This window comes from Adiantum capillus-veneris, chromosome 3 (assembly GCF_014529385.1).
Source record: "Adiantum capillus-veneris isolate H3 chromosome 3, ASM1452938v2, whole genome shotgun sequence".
NCBI classification, from domain to species: domain Eukaryota; kingdom Viridiplantae; phylum Streptophyta; class Polypodiopsida; order Polypodiales; family Pteridaceae; genus Adiantum; species Adiantum capillus-veneris.
In genome coordinates, this window is record NC_140933.1 from 22,067,414 (window position 1) to 22,076,012 (window position 8,599).

Sequence of the window (8,599 nt, forward strand, 5' to 3'; positions counted from 1 at the left end):
AGAGAGAGAGAGAGAATAACTTGCAGGTGCCTCCGATGACAAATTCAAATGATAGATACAGAGACTAGTCCTTTCCTAACACTATTGTTAATTAATGGCTGCTCTAAGACGTCCTTTTACATGCACGTTTGTTAGGAACATTGGAGTGTTTGATTGGATATAACCACACAGTTCCAATAGAAAGTTCAAATGCTAGAGGACGTGGCCATGATCATGGATACTTTGATGAGGGATAGGTTCTCCTATATGCTAAGCAAGATATAGTATGCTCATGTAAGTATGATGTTCAAAAAAGAAAAATAAAGAAAGGAAAGAAAATATTGGTGGCCCAAGGTGTGCACATTTTTGTGTGTGTGAATTCCGGTAGGATTTCCATGTGGCAAGACATGCCACCTCTAATCCATTGTGAGTCTCATATCTCCTTTCTAGATGACGGATAGGCATAGAACATCTCTCTAGTCTTTCTAGATGACGGATAGGTGTACAATATCTCTCTCTACTCACGAGATGCAAATTCGCGAACGAGTATTATCGAGCAACAAAATAATCGAGCAAATCCTCAAGTCAACAATGTTGAGAATCTACCAAAGCACAATGTCAATCAATTCCTCCTTACAATTTATAAAAGAAAACACCAGAAATGCAAAGAGCATTCATAATTTTAAACTCTTCCTTTTTCAAGTTCTCACTAGAGAGGAGAGATGCCCCACCCTCATGGGTAATATGAAATGAAACCAATTATATTCCAAGGCTGCCTCTTGCCTAGCTGTGTGAGCCTCCACTTCCCTCACTGAGCCCAAGCCAATATTTGTGCTCTTGCTCTCATCACCGTGAAGATCATCGTCATCAAGATCCTCTGTGATTGACACAAAGCTCACTTGATCACTGCAAAGAATATCATGAGCCACAGAGCCTTCTCCTTTCTACGAAAGGCTCTCCCAATTGCATGACTACATCAAAGTTTTTTTTTAAAAACAACAACCCCTTCAATCATTGCGCAATTACTTATGAAATTTGTACTCTACACATTTTCACTACTCAATTTCATAAAAAAATAGCAAATAAAATAATAGCAATCTTTTCAAAAAAACAAAATAATGCAATCCCTTTATTTCCGTAACAAAAAAATGCTCCAATCCCTTCATTAATTAAAATGCTCCAATCCCTTCATTAATAAAAATGCTCCAATCCCCCCCCCCCCCCCCCCCCCCAACTTGCCATCGGTGTCGAAACCGCGGGACAACACCAACACCCGTCAGGCATCGACTTCTACAAGCCAAGGGAATTTTTTGTCATGGAGCACATAAATACTAAGATAAAATAGTTTTGTTGAAATTCAAGCAAAAGTAAACTCTTGTAATGGGAAACTAAAAGCTCCTTAGTGACCTTGAATTCTTGTTATTTGACTGAAGAACGAGTAATGTGCTAGTATTGTATTAATTGAAATCTTTTTATAAAAGAACTATGTGATGCAACTTAACGAAACCTCAATCCATGGAGCTCTCTTCCTCTCACGCCCTCTCACCTGAGCACAAACAATCAAAGAAAAACAGCTTACTCATTCGACATGGCTCTCTCTCTCTCTCTCTCTCTCTCTCTCTCTCTTTCTTCGAACACACGCAAATTTGATTACTTGAGCATTATTTCGATCAGCAACTTTAAAATAGTATGACAATGTTAAAACAAGTGCAAGGATCACAATGGCTTTTTAAAACAAATGGCTTATATATTATGAAAGGGTCCCAATAATAAGGTAAATGGTACACGTTGCACATTAGTATTTTGAAACAAAATAAAACAAAAAGGAAGTAAAATGAAAAGACACATTAAAAATCAAAACAAAAGAATATTTAATGTTTTCAAATAAGCATGAAAATAATTAAACAATTTAGTGAAGTGGTTTTTAAAAAAAATCCTCAAATGAGAGAATCGTTTATCAATACCTCAGTGTTTGAGAAAGATGTGTCTGAGCTTAGGCTTAAGCCGATTGAAAATCGAAATTAGCCGGTTGCAAAGGATGGCAAAGGAGAAAAACTCGATAGATGCTCTTTTAACAGCAATGATTTGGGAATATTCTTTATTGTCATCACAAATTAAGACGTCGCTAATGGCATGTATGACATTGAAAACGATCGCACTATGTTTTGACTTCTACATTATTTAGATTTGCTAAAAGAATATAAAGTAAGAATTGTCTTTTATATACACTCTCTATTCAGCATGTTATATATACCTTCGCGTACCATACTCCAAGAAACCTTGTTCTATCTTTTGCAAACAATGTTAGGGCACATTGCCATTTATGGACCTCAATGGGGTCAAACCTTTGGCAGTCACTTACAACAGGTCAAGGTTGACACACTTAAACAACATTTCGATATTCAAGATGGAGATTTTTTTCTATGTCCTCTGCCATTTTCCGGAGAAAATGTGAAGCTTGAACGTGAGGAAAACAATGTTAGTGATTATATTTATTCCCTTGACAAAGAATTCTCACAGTTCTACAAGATATCTCTAAGTTGTTGTTGGATGTTATTGGCTCAAACATTTCACTTATAGTGATTAAAGAGGAGACTAACGACTACACACGTTCATGGACAAGTGTCATTGACCTCATTAGAAACCTCCCACTATTAGTACAACTATGGCAAAGGGAAGAACTATGGCAACCAAATTGGTAAGGGACGTAATTGTGGTTCCCAATGCATCACATGTGTTTCATATTAATACAACCTTTCAATAGAGAAAGGGGTTAAGTATTGTCACGCTTACAAACTTCTTATGGTGCTCATGTGTGGATTTTTAGAGACTCGATAGAAAACTATTACATACATGCCTTGCAAGCACAACTACTTTTCAAGTGCCTTGTACACTTCATATGTCCCCTTGATCGAGGCCACAACTGGATTTTCGCTCCTTTTTAGAGTCTTGGATTTGGACTACATTGCCCATGAGTTTGTCCATCAAGTCGCACTTACAAAAGCAAAGTTGTTTCAAGCCTTAGGAGATTCGCAGATAGCATCATAGGCTTACGAGGTTGTGTTGACTTTTTTACAAAATCCAAGGCCCTGTTTTGAGAGAAGCTATGTCACCTAGAATTGCATTATGTCTCTATATAAAGAGATTGCATGTAACCAAGGTATTCAATTTAAGTACTCAAAGTGCTCTAGAGGCCAGTCTTTACGGCTCGTCAATCGGAGCTACAGATAAGAAGTTATGACAGTTAAAGTTTGAATTGATTGTAGATCCGTACGGGATTGGGCAACTGCAACTAAGGGGATAAAAATGAAGTGAATGCACGGACCTGAAGTGCTCGATTTGTGGAGCGTGTCGGTCTTTTCAGATCAGTAATTGGATTTATGGTTGCCAAGTTATTCGCTGTTAGAGATGCACCAGGGGCCGATTCCGTACCAGTCCAGTCGGCTCAGTCAGAGTGCTATTTGGGAATTTTTGAGCTTTCTTCCAAGTTTTGGAATGCTATGATGGCGAGGAAAAGTCAACGTGGCTCCAGCTTGTTGGAGAGAAATGATATGCTTGGTAGTGCTTTAGTCGGCATGTACGCCAGTGCCCGCCCTATGTGGCCGCCCAATGAAGGATGCCCGGCATTGCCTCAGGCAGGCATTTATGCCAAATGTGATTCCCTTACCATGACTAAGGCCACCAATGGAGAAGCTTGGCAAGCTTGGCCGATATGTATGCCAAAAATGATGCTCTCATAAGGTTAAGCCTCAATCGAAAGGCCGCCCAAGACCTAAGGCTGGCCGCCCGCCCGTTTTTAATAACAAAAATTCACATTGTGTGTGAAGAGAAAACCCCATGGCGGGCAGCAGCAGCCGACGGTGCAGGGGAGAAGGAAATGCGCTCGCGTAGCACTCTCTAGAGCTCGAGCCGCTTCGACAAAGAGACGAAAAAAGCAGAGAAGGACAAGGCGGTGCCTTTCGGCGCTGGTTCGGGCGATTTTTGTGCCGGCCCATCATACCCACTACCACGTCATAGAGAGGCTACCCATTAGCGACATTGCTAATGGGTAGGCCTTTTTTTAGCAAGGAAAAAAGTCATGCAATCTATACAAGAGAAAGAGACGGCTCTCTTTGGGGCTCTCTCGTGGTTGTTTTGAATTCTCTCCCTTTTTCTCTGGAGCGCTCTCTCTAGGATCAAGCCTAGGAGCAAGCCAAGGCTCGAATTCCTTAAGCCAAACCAAGCCTAAGCGGGATCATCTTGAGCTCGCTTAAGCCAAGCTTTCCCAATCTCTAAACCCTTAAGCCAAAACAAGCCTAAGCGGGATCATCTTGAGCTCGCTTAAGCCAAGCTTTCCCAATCTCTAAACCCTTAAGCCAAAGCCCAAACCTTAATCCCTAAGCCTAATCTTAAGCTCATAAGCCGAGCCAAGCCTAAGCTCGATTTCATTAAGCTTTCTTAAGCCAAGACAAATCTTGATTTCATTAAGCTCTCTTAAGTCAAGCCAAGTCTAAGCCCGGATTTTCACAGCTTTAAGCCGATTTTCCTAAGCTCTCTACGCCTAATCTCATAAGCCAAGCTTAATCCTAATCTCATAAGCCAGGCCTAAGCCTAATATCATAAGCCGAGCCTAATCTCTCATTAGCCAAGCCAAAGCTCTCGATTTCACTTAGCCATCTTTAGCCTTGATAACCATAATCTCCAAGCCGTTCAATCAGGAATTAAGCCGGTAACCTTAAACCGAACAGGACCACCCAAGGCCATTGGAAGTTGAAGCTCCTAAGCCATGGCGGGAAGAAGCAGAAGGCAGTACAAGGCAGGTCATTATTGATTTTCTTGATTAGCACCTGGATTAAGAAAGGTTAAACTTTGTAAGGAGCATGAACGCTTCCATTAACATTTGATTAAGCACGGATATTGTTGAGTATTTGGTTTAAGGTAAACTGTCTGTTTTAAGCTCTATGCCCATTAATTGTGTCTGCTGCACTCTTTTCCTCGCACCTCTCACAGCCAGGGGCCCAGTGCCTTCTCGGCTCACCTTTCGAATACAAATCCCCCGACATTCTTGGTGAACCCGACACAAAACGAGCCGGGGTGGGAGGTCAGGATGGAACTTCTAGAAGAGTTGAAACAGTTTATTGAAGATTACAATTTCAATAGATTTGATAAAAATCTAGCAGCTCTATAGATCTGCCAAAAATGTTGGGCTTAGTTCAGAGATGTTTGCAAGAAGTAAAAACTATGAAGATGAAAGAGCAGATTCATGATGTTGTGGAGATGGCACTTGATGCCGTACATGAACAGTATGGAATTTTTCAAGGACATGATCCAGATGGACTCCTTGCATGCTATCAAGCAAAGATGAAGAGCCGAGGAATTCCAGAAGATCGGATGATTTTGACCTTTGAAGAAGTTGTAACCTTCGAGTTTAAAGATAAAGTTTGAGAACAGGCAAAAACATATCCTACACAGTGGGACTATTTTGCAGATGGGTTTGTTCATGAAAGCTCAAAGATTATCGAGTTGGCAATGAAGGAGATTAACGAACAAAGCCAGATTGTTTTCTATAAAGAAGAAGGGGATCAGACGCAGTTCCTTAATTATGATCAATTTTGGGATCATATTTCTGTAAGAAGTAAAGCCAAGACAAATACAGCTTCGGAAGTAGCAAATTCAACTTCAAAGGACCATATTTTGAGCAACCTAGCAAAGGTAAATAATGAATTTACTGCTAAAACACAAAAATATGATTTTTTTTCAAAGATTGCTCGGATGGAAGTTACCTCGAATAATGGTTCCAGTGAAGAGCTAGACTATACAACAAAAAATTTTCAAGCTACTGACCGTGGCATGGGATGCTCTCAACAAGTCTATCAACAAGATGAGCCACTACGGTCTTCTAAAGGATCTATCGGCACTATAGCTGAGCAGGGCAACAGGTTTGCTATAGATGATTACATAAATAAAGCCATTATATACACGATAGCTGATGAAGTGGCTGAGATTGCAAACCTAACACAGGATGTACCTGATAATTCCAATGAACCTATGGTTGCTTCTAGCAATATGTTTGCCGATTCTATTATCACAGAAGAAGATTCCATAATTGAAGGTTTTTTGGCCCAATCTGAAGGAGAAGGTTATAGCAGTATAGGAGAGCTTTGTGATGCATGTACCCCTTCAGAGGGGGTACCTGATGAACCTTTTCAAAGTTATAATGGCTTGCTAAGTAGCATGAATGCAGATGAGGAAGCAGACGATGATATTGATGAGTTTGAAGATTACCTAGATCATGCTGATTGCAAACAGGATATTGACATGGATTGTACATCTATGCTTATATACGGGCTGCAAGAGGAGCCAAATCCTATAGCTTTGATGAATGTTGAGACTTCCAAGGGTGATTTTCCCAAAGATATTATGGATGAAACTCAAAAACCATGTAAAAATCTCTCTGATGATACAAGTCCAGAAAGTCCTAAGGTTTTTTGTAATGGCTATGAAGCTAGAGGGGGTGATGATGCTAAATCATCCTTGATACTGCATAAAGTGCACAGGGTTTTTTATTTCTTTGGACAATGTCCCAAATGTGGCTGGATTTGGATACTATTCCTAGTAATTCTTATGTCAGTGATGTCCTCGCTACCAATAAAAGGGAGTCAAAATTATTTAATGCTTGCTGGTAACGACCTTAAGTTACCTAAAGTTTATGAAATGTGGTTGTTGCACTATGCTTCAGGTGAAGCTCTAGTATATTGCGGAGGCCATCAATGCTATGTGATCTTAATGGTATTTGATCCAGATGATTCGACAGATCTTCAAAAGCAGATTCACTATGGATGGGTATTTTTGGGTACATATTGTGGATTCTTTCTGTTAGATCCTGGAATAGCATATTTGGAGCAGAAATGCTTGAAGTTGATTGATAGAGGATATGTATGCTCACGTGGATATTATGTTGCTCCACTATTGGGGCAATTTCTTATTATCCCATTTGATCCTGGGAGCTATTGAAGAGCAACTTGCAGATTCAAGGATATCATTTATTTTCCTATAGCAGGATACTTGGCAGTAGAATTGTTTTCGGATGTATGCTAAGATAGAATTGTTTTGGTTATATGATCAATAAGCTTACATGGCTAGCTTCCAGTTGACATCTTTGGACAATTTCTATAATATCTTCACATCTTTTGAGATGGTTTTGCTACCAGAACTTGAAGTAAAGGACTTGACGACCATTCTGTGTGCATACAGAGTAAGGCATACTTGAGCTTGACAGGGTTCCCTAAAGCGAGCCTAATGGTCAAACCGTGTGCATAAGTAACCGGAGCACTTGAGTAAGGAATTCCAATTAGGTGTATTTGAATCCTACATGATTATTTAGCAATTATAAGGGCTTGCTAACAAGCCAATTTTTAAGCTAAAAGTGTGCCATATGTGGCTCTAAGGGCCAAAAGATTTCTTGGTAATGCTAAACAGTGAGTATACTTGAAGTGGTCATAGCTGGGACTTTATTAATCAAAGTTGAAGTACTCAAAGTGCTCTATAGGCCTGTTTTTACGGCTCGTCAATCGGAGCTATAGATAAGAAGTTATGGTAGCTTAAAGTTTAAATTGATTGCAGATCCGTACCGGATTGGGCAACTGCAACTGACGGGATAAAAATTAAGTGAATGCACGGACCTAAAGTGCTTGCTTTGTGGAGCGCGTCGGTCTTTTCAGATCAGTAATCGGATTTATGGTTGCCAAGTTATTGGCCGTTAGAGATGCACCAGGGGCCGGTTCCGCACCAGTCCAGTCAGCTCGATCGGAGTGTTATTTGGGAATTTTTGAGCTTTCGTCCTGGTTTTGAATGCTATGATGGTGAGGAAAAGTCAACGTGGCTCCAGCTTGTTGGAGAGAAATGATATGCTTGGAAGTGCTTTAGTCGGCATGTACGCCAGTGCCTGCCTAATGTGGTCGCCCAATGAAGGATGCCAGGCATTGCCTCATGCAGGCATTTATGCCAAATGTGATTCCCTTACAATGACTAAGGTCACCAATGGAGAAGCTTGGCAAGCTTGGCCAATATGTATGCCAAAAATGATGCTCTCATAAGGTTAAGCCTCAATCGAAAGGCCACCCAAGACCTAAGGCTGGCCGCCCGCCCATTTTTAATAGCAAAAATTCACATTGTGTGTGAAGAGGAAACCCCACGGCGGGCAGCAGCAGCCGACGGCGCAGGGGAGAAGGAAATGCACTCGCGCAACGCTCTCTAGAGCTCGAGCCACTTCCACACAGAGACGAAAAAAGCAGAGAAAGCCAAGGTGGTGCCTTTTGGTGCTACTTCGGGTGATTTCCGTGCCATCCCATCATACCCACGTCCACGTCATAGAGAGGCTACCCTACCCATTAGCGACATCGCTAATGCGTAGGCCTTTTTTTAGCAACGAAAAAAATCATGCAATCTATACAAGAGAAAGAGACGGTGGTGCAACCAAAGTTGGTCCGCGCTATAAAGTGTGCTATGTAGTGAAAAGGGTGCTAACAAGGGCATGGTAGAGGGCTAAAGCCAGTATGGCAGACCTCAACAAGACAGTGGCAACGAAAATGCATGCTTAAAGTGTTTTCTTAGGCCAGGGGGTCTCCGAAGTGGGCTAATT